The sequence below is a fragment of the Danio aesculapii genome, chromosome 4, assembly GCF_903798145.1.
Source record: "Danio aesculapii chromosome 4, fDanAes4.1, whole genome shotgun sequence".
NCBI classification, from domain to species: domain Eukaryota; kingdom Metazoa; phylum Chordata; class Actinopteri; order Cypriniformes; family Danionidae; genus Danio; species Danio aesculapii.
The window spans coordinates 18029246-18048107 of NC_079438.1; the positions used below are offsets into that span (position 1 = coordinate 18029246).

Here is an 18862-nt window from a genome sequence, read left to right on the forward strand (position 1 = left end):
GTTCGTCCCTGGGTGGGCTCAAAGCAAGAACCTTTCAGTTAACAGCTGAACTCGCTAACCGATTGCGCCACAGAGACTTAGAGAGCATTGCAACTGTAGTAGAAATGCTGAACTTGTCTCAATAGGTATGCTCGAAGAATCCAAATGAAAGCTGCCGAAACGAGAGAGAGAGAAAAGTAACAGAAAGTAACAGAAACGCCCAACGTGGGGCTCGAACCCACGACCCTGAGATTAAGAGTCTCATGCTCTACCGACTGAGCTAGCCAGGCTTCTGATACATTCATTCTAAGTAAACTGGCATAAGTAACTTGGCCGATCCAGGCACTGGACAACAAACTTCTGCTAAATCCTGATGTCATCTTGTAACGCCAGACAGCACGTGGCCCAGGATCATTGCCCGGTGCACGTGTTAGCAGTTGCAAGGCAGCAAAAGCCTTCGTTCGTCCCTGGATGGGCTCAAAGCAACAACCATTCGGTTAACAGCCGAACGCGCTAACCGATTGTGACATAGAGACTCAGACTAACCATACCAACTGTGGTAGAAATGCTGAACTTTGTCTCACTTGGTCTGCTGGATGAACCCAAATGAAAGCTGCCGAAAAGAGAGAGAGAAAGGTAACAAAATCACCCAACATGGGGCTCAAACCCAGGTCACTGAGACTAAGTGTCTCATGCTCTCCCACCTGAGCTAGCCGGGCTTGTGAGACATCATTCTAGGCACTGTTTTGATCAATACCTTCACTATCAGTGTAAAGTTTGATGCTGATTTTAAGTCAACTGGAACAAGTAACTTGGCCGACCTAGGCACTTGACAACAAACTTCTGCTAAATCCTGATGTCATCTTGTAACGCCAGACAGCACGTGGCCCAGGATCATTGTCCAGCGCACGTGTTAGCAGTTGCAAGGCAGCAAAAGCCTTGGTTCGTCCCTGGGTGGGCTCAAAGCAAGAACCTTTCAGTTAACAGCTGAACTCGCTAACCGATTGCGCCACAGAGAGCATTGCAACTGTAGTAGAAATGCTGAACTTTGTCTCAATAGGTATGCTGGAAGAATCCAAATGAAAGCTGCCGAAAAGAGAGAGAGAGAAAAGTAACAGATACGCACAACGTGGGGCTCCAACCCACGACCCTGAGATTAAGAGTCTCATGCTCTACCGACTGAGCTAGCCAGGCTTCTGATACATTCATTCTAAGTAAACTGGCATAAGTAACTTGGCCGATCCAGGCACTGGACAACAAACTTCTGCTAAATCCTGATGTCATCTTATAACGCCAGACAGCACGTGGCCCAGGATCATTGCCGGTGCACGTGTTAGCAGTTGCAAGGCAGCAAAAGCCTTCGTTCGTCCCTGGGTGGACTCGAACCACCAACCTTTCGGTTAACAGCCGAACGCGCTAACCGATTGCGCCACAGAGACTTAGACACCAAAACAACTGTAGTAGAAATGCTGAACTTTGTCTCACTTGGTCTGCTGGATGAACCCAAATTAAAGCTGCCGAAAAGAGAGAGAGAAAGGTAACAGAAACACCCAATGTGGGGCTCAAACCCAGGACACTGAGACTAAGTGCCTCATGCTCTCCCACCTGAGCTAGCCGGGCTTGTGAGACACTCATTCTAGGCACTGTTTTGATCAATACCTTCATTACCAGTGTAAAGTTTGATGCTGATTTTAAGTCAACTGGAACAAGTAACTTGGCCGACCTAGGCACTGGACAACAAACTTATGCTAAATCCTGATGTCATCTTGTAACGCCAGACAGCACGTGGCCCAGGATCATTGCCTGGCGCACGTGTTAGCAGTTGCAAGGCAGCAAAAGCCTTGGTTCGTCCCTGGGTGGGCTCAAAGCAAGAACCTTTCAGTTAACAGCTGAACTCGCTAACCGATTGCGCCACAGAGACTTAGAGAGCATTGCAACTGTAGTAGAAATGCTGAACTTTGTCTCAATAGGTATGCTCGAAGAATCCAAATGAAAGCTGCCGAAAAGAGAGAGAGAGAAAAGTAACAGAAACGCCCAACGTGGGGCTCAAACCCACGACCCTGAGATTAAGAGTCTCATGCTCTATCGACTGAGCTAGCCGGGCTTCTGATACATTCATTCTCAGTAAACTGGCATAAGTAACTTGGCCGATCCAGGCACTGGACAACAAACTTCTGCTAAATCCTGATGTCATCTTGTAACGCCAGACAGCACGTGGCCCAGGATCATTGCCCGGTGCACGTGTTAGCAGTTGCAAGGCAGCAAAAGCCTTCGTTCGTCCCTGGATGGGCTCAAAGCAACAACTTTTCGGTTAACAGCCGAACGCGCTAACCGATTGTGACATAGAGACTCAGACTAACCATACCAACTGTGGTAGAAATGCTGAACTTTGTCTCACTTGGTCTGCTGGATGAACCCAAATGAAAGCTGCCGAAAAGAGAGAGAGAAAGGTAACAGAATCACCCAACGTGGGGCTCAAACCCAGGTCACTGAGACTAAGTGTCTCATGCTCTCCCACCTGAGCTAGCCGGGCTTGTGAGACATCATTCTAGGCACTGTTTTGATCAATACCTTCACTACCAGTGTAAAGTTTGATGCTGATTTTAAGTCAACTGGAACAAGTAACTTGGCCGACCTAGGCACTTGACAACAAACTTCTGCTAAATCCTGATGTCATCTTGTAACGCCAGACAGCACGTGGCCCAGGATCATTGCCCGGCGCACGTGTTAGCAGTTGCAAGGCAGCAAAAGCCTTGGTTCGTCCCTGGGTGGGCTCAAAGCAACAACCTTTCAGTTAACAGTTGAACTCGCAAACCGATTGCGCCACAGAGATTTAGAGAGCATTGCAACTGTAGTAGAAATGCTGAACTTTGTCTCAATAGGTATGCTCGAAGCATCTAAATGAAAGCTGCCGAAAAGAGAGAGTGAGAAAAGTAACAGAAATGCCCAACGTGGGGCTCGAACCCACGAACCTGAGATTAAGAGTCTCATGCTCTACCGACTGAGCTAGGCGGGCTTGTGAGATGCTCCTGTGAGAGAAAGTCACTGTTTTGATCAATACCTTCCCTACCTGTGTAAAGTTTGATGCTGATTTTAAATCAACTGGAATAAGTAACTTGGCCAATAGAGGCACTGGACAACAAACTTCTGCTTAATCCTGATGTCATCTTGTAATGCCAGACAGGGCTTGTGAGATGCTCATTCAAGAGAAAGTCACTGTTTTGATCAATACCTTCCCTACCTGTGTAAAGTTTATTGGTGTTTTTAAGTCAACTGGAATAAAAAAAAATTGGCCAATACAGGCACTTGACAACAAACTTCTGCTAAATCCTGATGTCATCTTGTAACGCCAGACAGCACGTGGCCCAGGATCATTGCCCGGTGCACGTGTTAGCAGTTGCAAGGCAGCAAAAGCCTTCGTTCGTCCCTGGATGGGCTCAAAGCAACAACCTTTTGGTTAACAGCCGAACGCGCTAACCGATTGTGACATAGAGACTCAGACTAACCATACCAACTGTGGTAGAAATGCTGAACTTTGTCTCACTTGGTCTGCTGGATGAACCCAAATGAAAGCTGCTGAAAAGAGAGAGAGAAAGGTAACAAAATCACCCAACGTGGGGCTCAAACCCAGGTCACTGAGACTAAGTGTCTCATGCTCTCCCACCTGAGCTAGCCGGGCTTGTGAGACATCATTCTAGGCACTGTTTTGATCAATACCTTCACTATCAGTGTAAAGTTTGATGCTGATTTTAAGTCAACTGGAACAAGTAACTTGGCCGACCTAGGCACTTGACAACAAACTTCTGCTAAATCCTGATGTCATCTTGTAACGCCAGACAGCACGTGGCCCAGGATCATTGTCCAGCGCACGTGTTAGCAGTTGCAAGGCAGCAAAAGCCTTGGTTCGTCCCTGGGTGGGCTCAAAGCAAGAACCTTTCAGTTAACAGCTGAACTCGCTAACCGATTGCGCCACAGAGAGCATTGCAACTGTAGTAGAAATGCTGAACTTTGTCTCAATAGGTATGCTGGAAGAATCCAAATGAAAGCTGCCGAAAAGAGAGAGAGAGAAAAGTAACAGAAAGTAACAGAAACGCACAACGTGGGGCTCCAACCCACGACCCTGAGATTAAGAGTCTCATGCTCTACCGACTGAGCTAGCCAGGCTTCTGATACATTCATTCTAAGTAAACTGGCATAAGTAACTTGGCCGATCCAGGCACTGGACAACAAACTTCTGCTAAATCCTGATGTCATCTTATAACGCCAGACAGCACGTGGCCCAGGATCATTGCCGGTGCACGTGTTAGCAGTTGCAAGGCAGCAAAAGCCTTCGTTCGTCCCTGGGTGGACTCGAACCACCAACCTTTCGGTTAACAGCCGAACGCGCTAACCGATTGCGCCACAGAGACTTAGACACCAATCCAACTGTAGTAGAAATGCTGAACTTTGTCTCACTTGGTCTGCTGGATGAACCCAAATTAAAGCTGCCGAAAAGAGAGAGAGAAAGGTAACAGAAACACCCAACGTGGGGCTCAAACCCAGGACACTGAGACTAAGTGCCTCATGCTCTCCCACCTGAGCTAGCCGGGCTTGTGAGACACTCATTCTAGGCACTGTTTTGATCAATACCTTCATTACCAGTGTAAAGTTTGATGCTGATTTTAAGTCAACTGGAACAAGTAACTTGGCCGACCTAGGCACTGGACAACAAACTTCTGCTAAATCCTGATGTCATCTTGTAACGCCAGACAGCAAGTGGCCCAGGATCTTTGCCTGGCGCACGTGTTAGCAGTTGCAAGGCAGCAAAAGCCTTGGTTCGTCCCTGGGTGGGCTCAAAGCAAGAACCTTTCAGTTAACAGCTGAACTCGCTAACCGATTGCGCCACAGAGACTTAGAGAGCATTGCAACTGTAGTAGAAATGCTGAACTTTGTCTCAATAGGTATGCTCGAAGAATCCAAATGAAAGCTGCCGAAACGAGAGAGAGAGAAAAGTAACAGAAAGTAACAGAAACGCCCAACGTGGGGCTCGAACCCACGACCCTGAGATTAAGAGTCTCATGCTCTACCGACTGAGCTAGCCGGGCTTCTGATACATTCATTCTAAGTAAACTGGCATAAGTAACTTGGCCGATCCAGGCACTGGACAACAAACTTCTGCTAAATCCTGATGTCATCTTGTAATGCCAGACAGCACGTGGCCCAGGATCATTGCCCAGTGCACGTGTTAGCAGTTGCAAGGCAGCAAAAGCCTTCGTTCGTCCCTGGATGGGCTCAAAGCAACAACCTTTTGGTTAACAGCCGAACGCGCTAACCGATTGTGACATAGAGACTCAGACTAACCATACCAACTGTGGTAGAAATGCTGAACTTTGTCTCACTTGGTCTGCTGGATGAACCCAAATGAAAGCTGCCGAAAAGAGAGAGAGAAAGGTAACAAAATCACCCAACATGGGGCTCAAACCCAGGTCACTGAGACTAAGTGTCTCATGCTCTCCCACCTGAGCTAGCCGGGCTTGTGAGACATCATTCTAGGCACTGTTTTGATCAATACCTTCACTATCAGTGTAAAGTTTGATGCTGATTTTAAGTCAACTGGAACAAGTAACTTGGCCGACCTAGGCACTTGACAACAAACTTCTGCTAAATCCTGATGTCATCTTGTAACGCCAGACAGCACGTGGCCCAGGATCATTGTCCAGCGCACGTGTTAGCAGTTGCAAGGCAGCAAAAGCCTTGGTTCGTCCCTGGGTGGGCTCAAAGCAAGAACCTTTCAGTTAACAGCTGAACTCGCTAACCGATTGCGCCACAGAGAGCATTGCAACTGTAGTAGAAATGCTGAACTTTGTCTCAATAGGTATGCTGGAAGAATCCAAATGAAAGCTGCCGAAAAGAGAGAGAGAGAAAAGTAACAGAAACGCACAACGTGGGGCTCCAACCCACGACCCTGAGATTAAGAGTCTCATGCTCTACCGACTGAGCTAGCCAGGCTTCTGATACATTCATTCTAAGTAAACTGGCATAAGTAACTTGGCCGATCCAGGCACTGGACAACAAACTTCTGCTAAATCCTGATGTCATCTTATAACGCCAGACAGCACGTGGCCCAGGATCATTGCCGGTGCACGTGTTAGCAGTTGCAAGGCAGCAAAAGCCTTCGTTCGTCCCTGGGTGGACTCGAACCACCAACCTTTCGGTTAACAGCCGAACGGCGCTAACCGATTGCGCCACAGAGACTTAGACACCAAAACAACTGTAGTAGAAATGCTGAACTTTGTCTCACTTGGTCTGCTGGATGAACCCAAATTAAAGCTGCCGAAAAGAGAGAGAGAAAGGTAACAGAAACACCCAACGTGGGGCTCAAACCCAGGACACTGAGACTAAGTGCCTCATGCTCTCCCACCTGAGCTAGCCGGGCTTGTGAGACACTCATTCTAGGCACTGTTTTGATCAATACCTTCATTACCAGTGTAAAGTTTGATGCTGATTTTAAGTCAACTGGAACAAGTAACTTGGCCGACCGAGGCACTGGACAACAAACTTCTGCTAAATCCTGATGTCATCTTGTAACGCCAGACAGCAAGTGGCCCAGGATCTTTGCCTGGCGCACGTGTTAGCAGTTGCAAGGCAGCAAAAGCCTTGGTTCGTCCCTGGGTGGGCTCAAAGCAAGAACCTTTCAGTTAACAGCTGAACTCGCTAACCGATTGCGCCACAGAGACTTAGAGAGCATTGCAACTGTAGTAGAAATGCTGAACTTTGTCTCAATAGGTATGCTCGAAGAATCCAAATGAAAGCTGCCGAAACGAGAGAGAGAGAAAAGTAACAGAAAGTAACAGAAACGCCCATCGTGGGGCTCGAACCCACGACCCTGAGATTAAGAGTCTCATGCTCTACCGACTGAGCTAGCCGGGCTTCTGATACATTCATTCTAAGTAAACTGGCATAAGTAACTTGGCCGATCCAGGCACTGGACAACAAACTTCTGCTAAATCCTGATGTCATCTTGTAACGCCAGACAGCACGTGGCCCAGGATCATTGACCGGTGCACGTGTTAGCAGTTGCAAGGCAGCAAAAGCCTTCGTTCGTCCCTGGATGGGCTCAAAGCAACAACCTTTTGGTTAACAGCCGAACGCGCTAACCGATTGTGACATAGAGACTCAGACTAACCATACCAACTGTGGTAGAAATGCTGAACTTTGTCTCACTTGGTCTGCTGGATGAACCCAAATGAAAGCTGCCGAAAAGAGAGAGAGAAAGGTAACAAAATCACCCAACGTGGGGCTCAAACCCAGGTCACTGAGACTAAGTGTCTCATGCTCTCCCACCTGAGCTAGCCGGGCTTGTGAGACATCATTCTAGGCACTGTTTTGATCAATACCTTCACTATCAGTGTAAAGTTTGATGCTGATTTTAAGTCAACTGGAACAAGTAACTTGGCCGACCTAGGCACTTGACAACAAACTTCTGCTAAATCCTGATGTCATCTTGTAACGCCAGACAGCACGTGGCCCAGGATCATTGTCCAGCGCACGTGTTAGCAGTTGCAAGGCAGCAAAAGCCATGGTTCGTCCCTGGGTGGGCTCAAAGCAAGAACCTTTCAGTTAACAGCTGAACTCGCTAACCGATTGCGCCACAGAGAGCATTGCAACTGTAGTAGAAATGCTGAACTTTGTCTCAATAGGTATGCTGGAAGAATCCAAATGAAAGCTGCCGAAAAGAGAGAGAGAGAAAAGTAACAGAAACGCACAACGTGGGGCTCCAACCCACGACTCTGAGATTAAGAGTCTCATGCTCTACCGACTAAGCTAGCCAGGCTTCTGATACATTCATTCTAAGTAAACTGGCATAAGTAACTTGGCCGATCCAGGCACTGGACAACAAACTTCTGCTAAATCCTGATGTCATCTTATAACGCCAGACAGCACGTGGCCCAGGATCATTGCCGGTGCACGTGTTAGCAGTTGCAAGGCAGCAAAAGCCTTCGTTCGACCCTGGGTGGACTCGAACCACCAACCTTTCGGTTAACAGCCGAACGCGCTAACCGATTGCGCCACAGAGACTTAGACACCAAAACAACTGTAGTAGAAATGCTGAACTTTGTCTCACTTGGTCTGCTGGATGAACCCAAATTAAAGCTGCCGAAAAGAGAGAGAGAAAGGTAACAGAAACACCCAACGTGGGGCTCAGACCCAGGACACTGAGACTAAGTGCCTCATGCTCTCCCACCTGAGCTAGCCGGGCTTGTGAGACACTCATTCTAGGCACTGTTTTGATCAATACCTTCATTACCAGTGTAAAGTTTGATGCTGATTTTAAGTCAACTGGAACAAGTAACTTGGCCGACCTAGGCACTGGACAACAAACTTCTGCTAAATCCTGATGTCATCTTGTAACGCCAGACAGCAAGTGGCCCAGGATCTTTGCCTGGCGCACGTGTTAGCAGTTGCAAGGCAGCAAAAGCCTTGGTTCGTCCCTGGGTGGGCTCAAAGCAAGAACCTTTCAGTTAACAGCTGAACTCGCTAACCGATTGCGCCACAGAGACTTAGAGAGCATTGCAACTGTAGTAGAAATGCTGAACTTTGTCTCAATAGGTATGCTCGAAGAATCCAAATGAAAGCTGCCGAAACGAGAGAGAGAGAAAAGTAACAGAAAGTAACAGAAACGCCCAACGTGGGGCTCGAACCCACGACCCTGAGATTAAGAGTCTCATGCTCTACCGACTGAGCTAGCCGGGCTTCTGATACATTCATTCTAAGTAAACTGGCATAAGTAACTTGGCCGATCCAGGCACTGGACAACAAACTTCTGCTAAATCCTGATGTCATCTTGTAACGCCAGACAGCACGTGGCCCAGGATCATTGCCCAGTGCACGTGTTAGCAGTTGCAAGGCAGCAAAAGCCTTCGTTCGTCCCTGGATGGGCTCAAAGCAACAACCTTTTGGTTAACAGCCGAACGCGCTAACCGATTGTGACATAGAGACTCAGACTAACCATACCAACTGTGGTAGAAATGCTGAACTTTGTCTCACTTGGTCTGCTGGATGAACCCAAATGAAAGCTGCCGAAAAGAGAGAGAGAAAGGTAACAAAATCACCCAACATGGGGCTCAAACCCAGGTCACTGAGACTAAGTGTCTCATGCTCTCCCACCTGAGCTAGCCGGGCTTGTGAGACATCATTCTAGGCACTGTTTTGATCAATACCTTCACTACCAGTGTAAAGTTTGATGCTGATTTTAAGTCAACTGGAACAAGTAACTTGGCCGACCTAGGCACTTGACAACAAACTTCTGCTAAATCCTGATGTCATCTTGTAACGCCAGACAGCACGTGGCCCAGGATCATTGTCCAGCGCACGTGTTAGCAGTTGCAAGGCAGCAAAAGCCTTGGTTCGTCCCTGGGTGGGCTCAAAGCAAGAACCTTTCAGTTAACAGCTGAACTCGCTAACCGATTGCGCCACAGAGAGCATTGCAACTGTAGTAGAAATGCTGAACTTTGTCTCAATAGGTATGCTGGAAGAATCCAAATGAAAGCTGCCGAAAAGAGAGAGAGAGAAAAGTAACAGAAACGCACAACGTGGGGCTCCAACCCACGACCCTGAGATTAAGAGTCTCATGCTCTACCGACTGAGCTAGCCAGGCTTCTGATACATTCATTCTAAGTAAACTGGCATAAGTAACTTGGCCGATCCAGGCACTGGACAACAAACTTCTGCTAAATCCTGATGTCATCTTATAACGCCAGACAGCACGTGGCCCAGGATCATTGCCGGTGCACGTGTTAGCAGTTGCAAGGCAGCAAAAGCCTTCGTTCGTCCCTGGGTGGACTCGAACCACCAACCTTTCGGTTAACAGCCGAACGCGCTAACCGATTGCGCCACAGAGACTTAGACACCAAAACAACTGTAGTAGAAATGCTGAACTTTGTCTCACTTGGTCTGCTGGATGAACCCAAATTAAAGCTGCCGAAAAGAGAGAGAGAAAGGTAACAGAAACACCCAACGTGGGGCTCAAACCCAGGACACTGAGACTAAGTGCCTCATGCTCTCCCACCTGAGCTAGCCGGGCTTGTGAGACACTCATTCTAGGCACTGTTTTGATCAATACCTTCATTACCAGTGTAAAGTTTGATGCTGATTTTAAGTCAACTGGAACAAGTAACTTGGCCGACCTAGGCACTGGACAACAAACTTCTGCTAAATCCTGATGTCATCTTGTAACGCCAGACAGCAAGTGGCCCAGGATCTTTGCCTGGCGCACGTGTTAGCAGTTGCAAGGCAGCAAAAGCCTTGGTTCGTCCCTGGGTGGGCTCAAAGCAAGAACCTTTCAGTTAACAGCTGAACTCGCTAACCGATTGCGCCACAGAGACTTAGAGAGCATTGCAACTGTAGTAGAAATGCTGAACGTTGTCTCAATAGGTATGCTCGAAGAATCCAAATGAAAGCTGCCGAAACGAGAGAGAGAGAAAAGTAACAGAAAGTAACAGAAACGCCCAACGTGGGGCTCGAACCCACGACCCTGAGATTAAGAGTCTCATGCTCTACCGACTGAGCTAGCCGGGCTTCTGATACATTCATTCTAAGTAAACTGGCATAAGTAACTTGGCCGATCCAGGCACTGGACAACAAACTTCTGCTAAATCCTGATGTCATCTTGTAACGCCAGACAGCACGTGGCCCAGGATCATTGCCCAGTGCACGTGTTAGCAGTTGCAAGGCAGCAAAAGCCTTCGTTCGTCCCTGGATGGGCTCAAAGCAACAACCTTTTGGTTAACAGCCGAACGCGCTAACCGATTGTGACATAGAGACTCAGACTAACCATACCAACTGTGGTAGAAATGCTGAACTTTGTCTCACTTGGTCTGCTGGATGAACCCAAATGAAAGCTGCCGAAAAGAGAGAGAGAAAGGTAACAAAATCACCCAACATGGGGCTCAAACCCAGGTCACTGAGACTAAGTGTCTCATGCTCTCCCACCTGAGCTAGCCGGGCTTGTGAGACATCATTCTAGGCACTGTTTTGATCAATACCTTCACTATCAGTGTAAAGTTTGATGCTGATTTTAAGTCAACTGGAACAAGTAACTTGGCCGACCTAGGCACTTGACAACAAACTTCTGCTAAATCCTGATGTCATCTTGTAACGCCAGACAGCACGTGGCCCAGGATCATTGTCCAGCGCACGTGTTAGCAGTTGCAAGGCAGCAAAAGCCTTGGTTCGTCCCTGGGTGGGCTCAAAGCAAGAACCTTTCAGTTAACAGCTGAACTCGCTAACCGATTGCGCCACAGAGAGCATTGCAACTGTAGTAGAAATGCTGAACTTTGTCTCAATAGGTATGCTGGAAGAATCCAAATGAAAGCTGCCGAAAAGAGAGAGAGAGAAAAGTAACAGAAACGCACAACGTGGGGCTCCAACCCACGACTCTGAGATTAAGAGTCTCATGCTCTACCGACTAAGCTAGCCAGGCTTCTGATACATTCATTCTAAGTAAACTGGCATAAGTAACTTGGCCGATCCAGGCACTGGACAACAAACTTCTGCTAAATCCTGATGTCATCTTATAACGCCAGACAGCACGTGGCCCAGGATCATTGCCGGTGCACGTGTTAGCAGTTGCAAGGCAGCAAAAGCCTTCGTTCGTCCCTGGGTGGACTCGAACCACCAACCTTTCGGTTAACAGCCGAACGCGCTAACCGATTGCGCCACAGAGACTTAGACACCAAAACAACTGTAGTAGAAATGCTGAACTTTGTCTCACTTGGTCTGCTGGATGAACCCAAATTAAAGCTGCCGAAAAGAGAGAGAGAAAGGTAACAGAAACACCCAACGTGGGGCTCAGACCCAGGACACTGAGACTAAGTGCCTCATGCTCTCCCACCTGAGCTAGCCGGGCTTGTGAGACACTCATTCTAGGCACTGTTTTGATCAATACCTTCATTACCAGTGTAAAGTTTGATGCTGATTTTAAGTCAACTGGAACAAGTAACTTGGCCGACCTAGGCACTGGACAACAAACTTCTGCTAAATCCTGATGTCATCTTGTAACGCCAGACAGCAAGTGGCCCAGGATCTTTGCCTGGCGCACGTGTTAGCAGTTGCAAGGCAGCAAAAGCCTTGGTTCGTCCCTGGGTGGGCTCAAAGCAAGAACCTTTCAGTTAACAGCTGAACTCGCTAACCGATTGCGCCACAGAGACTTAGAGAGCATTGCAACTGTAGTAGAAATGCTGAACTTTGTCTCAATAGGTATGCTCGAAGAATCCAAATGAAAGCTGCCGAAACGAGAGAGAGAGAAAAGTAACAGAAAGTAACAGAAACGCCCAACGTGGGGCTCGAACCCACGACCCTGAGATTAAGAGTCTCATGCTCTACCGACTGAGCTAGCCGGGCTTCTGATACATTCATTCTAAGTAAACTGGCATAAGTAACTTGGCCGATCCAGGCACTGGACAACAAACTTCTGCTAAATCCTGATGTCATCTTGTAACGCCAGACAGCACGTGGCCCAGGATCATTGCCCAGTGCACGTGTTAGCAGTTGCAAGGCAGCAAAAGCCTTCGTTCGTCCCTGGATGGGCTCAAAGCAACAACCTTTTGGTTAACAGCCGAACGCGCTAACCGATTGTGACATAGAGACTCAGACTAACCATACCAACTGTGGTAGAAATGCTGAACTTTGTCTCACTTGGTCTGCTGGATGAACCCAAATGAAAGCTGCCGAAAAGAGAGAGAGAAAGGTAACAAAATCACCCAACATGGGGCTCAAACCCAGGTCACTGAGACTAAGTGTCTCATGCTCTCCCACCTGAGCTAGCCGGGCTTGTGAGACATCATTCTAGGCACTGTTTTGATCAATACCTTCACTATCAGTGTAAAGTTTGATGCTGATTTTAAGTCAACTGGAACAAGTAACTTGGCCGACCTAGGCACTTGACAACAAACTTCTGCTAAATCCTGATGTCATCTTGTAACGCCAGACAGCACGTGGCCCAGGATCATTGTCCAGCGCACGTGTTAGCAGTTGCAAGGCAGCAAAAGCCTTGGTTCGTCCCTGGGTGGGCTCAAAGCAAGAACCTTTCAGTTAACAGCTGAACTCGCTAACCGATTGCGCCACAGAGAGCATTGCAACTGTAGTAGAAATGCTGAACTTTGTCTCAATAGGTATGCTGGAAGAATCCAAATGAAAGCTGCCGAAAAGAGAGAGAGAGAAAAGTAACAGAAACGCACAACGTGGGGCTCCAACCCACGACCCTGAGATTAAGAGTCTCATGCTCTACCGACTGAGCTAGCCAGGCTTCTGATACATTCATTCTAAGTAAACTGGCATAAGTAACTTGGCCGATCCAGGCACTGGACAACAAACTTCTGCTAAATCCTGATGTCATCTTATAACGCCAGACAGCACGTGGCCCAGGATCATTGCCGGTGCACGTGTTAGCAGTTGCAAGGCAGCAAAAGCCTTCGTTCGTCCCTGGGTGGACTCGAACCACCAACCTTTCGGTTAACAGCCGAACGCGCTAACCGATTGCGCCACAGAGACTTAGACACCAAAACAACTGTAGTAGAAATGCTGAACTTTGTCTCACTTGGTCTGCTGGATGAACCCAAATTAAAGCTGCCGAAAAGAGAGAGAGAAAGGTAACAGAAACACCCAACGTGGGGCTCAAACCCAGGACACTGAGACTAAGTGCCTCATGCTCTCCCACCTGAGCTAGCCGGGCTTGTGAGACACTCATTCTAGGCACTGTTTTGATCAATACCTTCATTACCAGTGTAAAGTTTGATGCTGATTTTAAGTCAACTGGAACAAGTAACTTGGCCGACCTAGGCACTGGACAACAAACTTCTGCTAAATCCTGATGTCATCTTGTAACGCCAGACAGCAAGTGGCCCAGGATCTTTGCCTGGCGCACGTGTTAGCAGTTGCAAGGCAGCAAAAGCCTTGGTTCGTCCCTGGGTGGGCTCAAAGCAAGAACCTTTCAGTTAACAGCTGAACTCGCTAACCGATTGCGCCACAGAGACTTAGAGAGCATTGCAACTGTAGTAGAAATGCTGAACGTTGTCTCAATAGGTATGCTCGAAGAATCCAAATGAAAGCTGCCGAAACGAGAGAGAGAGAAAAGTAACAGAAACGCCCAACGTGGGGCTCGAACCCACGACCCTGAGATTAAGAGTCTCATGCTCTACCGACTGAGCTAGCCGGGCTTCTGATACATTCATTCTAAGTAAACTGGCATAAGTAACTTGGCCGATCCAGGCACTGGACAACAAACTTCTGCTAAATCCTGATGTCATCTTGTAATGCCAGACAGCACGTGGCCCAGGATCATTGCCCAGTGCACGTGTTAGCAGTTGCAAGGCAGCAAAAGCCTTCGTTCGTCCCTGGATGGGCTCAAAGCAACAACCTTTTGGTTAACAGCCGAACGCGCTAACCGATTGTGACATAGAGACTCAGACTAACCATACCAACTGTGGTAGAAATGCTGAACTTTGTCTCACTTGGTCTGCTGGATGAACCCAAATGAAAGCTGCCGAAAAGAGAGAGAGAAAGGTAACAAAATCACCCAACATGGGGCTCAAACCCAGGTCACTGAGACTAAGTGTCTCATGCTCTCCCACCTGAGCTAGCCGGGCTTGTGAGACATCATTCTAGGCACTGTTTTGATCAATACCTTCACTATCAGTGTAAAGTTTGATGCTGATTTTAAGTCAACTGGAACAAGTAACTTGGCCGACCTAGGCACTTGACAACAAACTTCTGCTAAATCCTGATGTCATCTTGTAACGCCAGACAGCACGTGGCCCAGGATCATTGTCCAGCGCACGTGTTAGCAGTTGCAAGGCAGCAAAAGCCTTGGTTCGTCCCTGGGTGGGCTCAAAGCAAGAACCTTTCAGTTAACAGCTGAACTCGCTAACCGATTGCGCCACAGAGAGCATTGCAACTGTAGTAGAAATGCTGAACTTTGTCTCAATAGGTATGCTGGAAGAATCCAAATGAAAGCTGCCGAAAAGAGAGAGAGAGAAAAGTAACAGAAACGCACAACGTGGGGCTCCAACCCACGACCCTGAGATTAAGAGTCTCATGCTCTACCGACTGAGCTAGCCAGGCTTCTGATACATTCATTCTAAGTAAACTGGCATAAGTAACTTGGCCGATCCAGGCACTGGACAACAAACTTCTGCTAAATCCTGATGTCATCTTATAACGCCAGACAGCACGTGGCCCAGGATCATTGCCGGTGCACGTGTTAGCAGTTGCAAGGCAGCAAAAGCCTTCGTTCGTCCCTGGGTGGACTCGAACCACCAACCTTTCGGTTAACAGCCGAACACGCTAACCGATTGCGCCACAGAGACTTAGACACCAAATCAACTGTAGTAGAAATGCTGAACTTTGTCTCACTTGGTCTGCTGGATGAACCAAAATTAAAGCTGCCGAAAAGAGAGAGAGAAAGGTAACAGAAACACCCAACGTGGGGCTCAAACCCAGGACACTGAGACTAAGTGCCTCATGCTCTCCCACCTGAGCTAGCCGGGCTTGTGAGACACTCATTCTAGGCACTGTTTTGATCAATACCTTCATTACCAGTGTAAAGTTTGTGGCTGATTTTAAGTCAACTGGAACAAGTAACTTGGCCGACCTAGGCACTGGACAACAAACTTATGCTAAATCCTGATGTCATCTTGTAACGCCAGACAGCACGTGGCCCAGGATCATTGCCTGGCGCACGTGTTAGCAGTTGCAAGGCAGCAAAAGCCTTGGTTCGTCCCTGGGTGGGCTCAAAGCAAGAACCTTTCAGTTAACAGCTGAACTCGCTAACCGATTGCGCCACAGAGACTTAGAGAGTGTTGCAACTGTAGTAGAAATGCTGAACTTTGTCTCAATAGGTATGCTCGAAGAATCCAAATGAAAGCTGCCGAAAAGAGAGAGAGAGAAAAGTAACAGAAACGCCCAACGTGGGGCTCAAACCCACGACCCTGAGATTAAGAGTCTCATGCTCTACCGACTGAGCTAGCCGGGCTTCTGATACATTCATTCTCAGTAAACTGGCATAAGTAACTTGGCCGATCCAGGCACTGGACAACAAACTTCTGCTAAATCCTGATGTCATCTTGTAACGCCAGACAGCACGTGGCCCAGGATCATTGCCCGGTGCACGTGTTAGCAGTTGCAAGGCAGCAAAAGCCTTCGTTCGTCCCTGGATGGGCTCAAAGCAACAACTTTTCGGTTAACAGCCGAACGCGCTAACCGATTGTGACATAGAGACTCAGACTAACCATACCAACTGTGGTAGAAATGCTGAACTTTGTCTCACTTGGTCTGCTGGATGAACCCAAATGAAAGCTGCCGAAAAGAGAGAGAGAAAGGTAACAGAATCACCCAACGTGGGGCTCAAAGCCAGGTCACTGAGACTAAGTGTCTCATGCTCTCCCACCTGAGCTAGCCGGGCTTGTGAGACATCATTCTAGGCACTGTTTTGATCAATACCTTCACTACCAGTGTAAAGTTTGATGCTGATTTTAAGTCAACTGGAACAAGTAACTTGGCCGACCTAGGCACTGGACAACAAACTTATGCTAAATCCTGATGTCATCTTGTAACGCCAGACAGCACGTGGCCCAGGATCATTGCCTGGCGCACGTGTTAGCAGTTGCAAGGCAGCAAAAGCCTTGGTTCGTCCCTGGGTGGGCTCAAAGCAAGAACCTTTCAGTTAACAGCTGAACTCGCTAACCGATTGCGCCACAGAGACTTAGAGAGTGTTGCAACTGTAGTAGAAATGCTGAACTTTGTCTCAATAGGTATGCTCGAAGAATCCAAATGAAAGCTGCCGAAAAGAGAGAGAGAGAGAAAAGTAACAGAAACGCCCAACGTGGGGCTCAAACCCACGACCCTGAGATTAAGAGTCTCATGCTCTACCGACTGAGCTAGCCGGGCTTCTGATACATTCATTCTCAGTAAACTGGCATAAGTAACTTGGCCGATCCAGGCACTGGACAACAAACTTCTGCTAAATCCTGATGTCATCTTGTAACGCCAGACAGCAAGTGGCCCAGGATCTTTGCCTGGCGCACGTGTTAGCAGTTGCAAGGCAGCAAAAGCCTTCGTTCGTCCCTGGATGGGCTCAAAGCAACAACTTTTCGGTTAACAGCCGAACGCGCTAATCGATTGTGACATAGAGACTCAGACTAACCATACCAACTGTGGTAGAAATGCTGAACTTTGTCTCACTTGGTCTGCTGGATGAACCCAAATGAAAGCTGCCGAAAAGAGAGAGAGAAAGGTAACAGAATCACCCAACGTGGGGCTCAAACCCAGGTCACTGAGACTAAGTGTCTCATGCTCTCCCACCTGAGCTAGCCGGGCTTGTGAGACATCATTCTAGGCACTGTTTTGATCAATACCTTCACTACCAGTGTAAAGTTTGATGCTGATTTTAAGTCAACTGGAACAAGTAACTTGGCCGACCTAGGCACTTGACAACAAACTTCTGCTAAATCCTGATGTCATCTTGTAACGCCAGACAGCACGTGGCCCAGGATCATTGCCCGGCGCACGTGTTAGCAGTTGCAAGGCAGCAAAAGCGTTGGTTCGTCCCTGGGTGGGCTCAAAGCAACAACCTTTCAGTTAACAGTTGAACTCGCAAACCGATTGCGCCACAGAGATTTAGAGAGCATTGCAACTTTAGTAGAAATGCTGAACTTTGTCTCAATAGGTATGCTCGAAGCATCTAAATGAAAGCTGCCGAAAAGAGAGAGTGAGAAAAGTAACAGAAATGCCCAACGTGGGGCTCGAACCCACGAACCTGAGATTAAGAGTCTCATGCTCTACCGACTGAGCTAGGCGGGCTTGTGAGATGCTCCTGCGAGAGAAAGTCACTGTTTTGATCAATACCTTCCCTACCTGTGTAAAGTTTGATGCTGATTTTAAATCAACTGGAATAAGTAACTTGGCCAATAGAGGCACTGGACAACAAACTTCTGCTTAATCCTGATGTCATCTTGTAATGCCAGACAGGGCTTGTGAGATGCTCATTCAAGAGAAAGTCACTGTTTTGATCAATACCTTCCCTACCTGTGTAAAGTTTATTGGTGTTTTTAAGTCAACTGGAATAAAAAAAAATTGGCCAATACAGGCACTGGACAACAAACTTCTGCTAAATCCTGATGTCATCTTGTAACGCCAGACAGCACGTGGCCCAGGATCATTGCCGGGTGCACGTGTTAGCAGTTGCAAGGCAGCAAAAGCCTTGGTTCGTCCCTGGGTGGGCTCGAACCTCCAACCTTTCAGTTAACAGTCATACGCGCTAACCGATTGCACCACAGAGACTCAGACACCAAACCACCTGTAGTAGAAATGGTGAACTTTGTCTCACTTGGTCTGCTGGATGAACCCAAATGAAAGCTGCCGAAAAGAGAGAGAAAGGTAACACAAACACCCAACGTGGGGCTCAAACTGTAGTGGAAAGTTGCGCTGGATCTCGACAAACATCTTCTAGGTTTCAAAAAAGAGGCTGAGGTCTTTGAAGTTCTCAAGTTGAAGCAGTTTATTGTTACAGCAGAGATGGTCGATCGAGCTCTCTCCCACTCAATGTCCAAAAACCCACAGTTTATATACAGTTTCTTATCCATAGGTATCATGAGATATGATGTAACATCACCCTATTCCCGGCTCCAATAGCATCCTAGCTTTTTAATTAATGGCTGTATGTTTTTCTGTTTTTACATATCTTAAAGGTCATATAGCATGTGCTAACAATCATGTGTTTGCATAGGATCATGTTGTTTTCATACTTTCTAAATGATTCTCCTTATGTATGTTATTTTGGCGAGGGTTGTTTTTGTCTTGTTCAACATATACATTGTCTAAATGTATTGCATACGCTCTGTCATAATGT

At 47.6% G+C, this 18862-nt stretch overlaps 17 non-coding genes across 17 annotated transcripts; all 17 read right to left on the bottom strand.

Annotated features, from left to right (window-relative positions):
• Positions 1–196: 196 nt before the first annotated feature.
• Positions 197–269, bottom strand: trnak-cuu (transfer RNA lysine (anticodon CUU)). The gene has a single exon. It is a non-coding gene; the product is annotated as a tRNA-Lys (tRNA).
• A 1075-nt stretch (positions 270–1344) lies between these two features.
• Positions 1345–1418, bottom strand: trnan-guu (transfer RNA asparagine (anticodon GUU)). The gene has a single exon. It is a non-coding gene; the product is annotated as a tRNA-Asn (tRNA).
• A 2896-nt stretch (positions 1419–4314) lies between these two features.
• Positions 4315–4388, bottom strand: trnan-guu (transfer RNA asparagine (anticodon GUU)). Its single transcript has one exon. It is a non-coding gene; the product is annotated as a tRNA-Asn (tRNA).
• A 602-nt stretch (positions 4389–4990) lies between these two features.
• trnak-cuu (transfer RNA lysine (anticodon CUU)) lies at positions 4991–5063 on the bottom strand. Its single transcript has one exon. It is a non-coding gene; the product is annotated as a tRNA-Lys (tRNA).
• Positions 5064–6138: 1075 nt separating this feature from the next.
• Positions 6139–6213, bottom strand: trnan-guu (transfer RNA asparagine (anticodon GUU)). Its single transcript has one exon. It is a non-coding gene; the product is annotated as a tRNA-Asn (tRNA).
• Positions 6214–6815: 602 nt separating this feature from the next.
• trnak-cuu (transfer RNA lysine (anticodon CUU)) lies at positions 6816–6888 on the bottom strand. The gene has a single exon. It is a non-coding gene; the product is annotated as a tRNA-Lys (tRNA).
• Positions 6889–7963: 1075 nt separating this feature from the next.
• On the bottom strand, positions 7964–8037 carry trnan-guu (transfer RNA asparagine (anticodon GUU)). The gene has a single exon. It is a non-coding gene; the product is annotated as a tRNA-Asn (tRNA).
• A 602-nt stretch (positions 8038–8639) lies between these two features.
• On the bottom strand, positions 8640–8712 carry trnak-cuu (transfer RNA lysine (anticodon CUU)). The gene has a single exon. It is a non-coding gene; the product is annotated as a tRNA-Lys (tRNA).
• Positions 8713–9787: 1075 nt separating this feature from the next.
• trnan-guu (transfer RNA asparagine (anticodon GUU)) lies at positions 9788–9861 on the bottom strand. Its single transcript has one exon. It is a non-coding gene; the product is annotated as a tRNA-Asn (tRNA).
• A 602-nt stretch (positions 9862–10463) lies between these two features.
• trnak-cuu (transfer RNA lysine (anticodon CUU)) lies at positions 10464–10536 on the bottom strand. Its single transcript has one exon. It is a non-coding gene; the product is annotated as a tRNA-Lys (tRNA).
• A 1075-nt stretch (positions 10537–11611) lies between these two features.
• Positions 11612–11685, bottom strand: trnan-guu (transfer RNA asparagine (anticodon GUU)). Its single transcript has one exon. It is a non-coding gene; the product is annotated as a tRNA-Asn (tRNA).
• Positions 11686–12287: 602 nt separating this feature from the next.
• On the bottom strand, positions 12288–12360 carry trnak-cuu (transfer RNA lysine (anticodon CUU)). The gene has a single exon. It is a non-coding gene; the product is annotated as a tRNA-Lys (tRNA).
• Positions 12361–13435: 1075 nt separating this feature from the next.
• trnan-guu (transfer RNA asparagine (anticodon GUU)) lies at positions 13436–13509 on the bottom strand. The gene has a single exon. It is a non-coding gene; the product is annotated as a tRNA-Asn (tRNA).
• A 592-nt stretch (positions 13510–14101) lies between these two features.
• trnak-cuu (transfer RNA lysine (anticodon CUU)) lies at positions 14102–14174 on the bottom strand. The gene has a single exon. It is a non-coding gene; the product is annotated as a tRNA-Lys (tRNA).
• A 1075-nt stretch (positions 14175–15249) lies between these two features.
• trnan-guu (transfer RNA asparagine (anticodon GUU)) lies at positions 15250–15323 on the bottom strand. Its single transcript has one exon. It is a non-coding gene; the product is annotated as a tRNA-Asn (tRNA).
• A 592-nt stretch (positions 15324–15915) lies between these two features.
• Positions 15916–15988, bottom strand: trnak-cuu (transfer RNA lysine (anticodon CUU)). The gene has a single exon. It is a non-coding gene; the product is annotated as a tRNA-Lys (tRNA).
• Positions 15989–16829: 841 nt separating this feature from the next.
• trnak-cuu (transfer RNA lysine (anticodon CUU)) lies at positions 16830–16902 on the bottom strand. Its single transcript has one exon. It is a non-coding gene; the product is annotated as a tRNA-Lys (tRNA).
• Positions 16903–18862: the final 1960 nt, after the last annotated feature.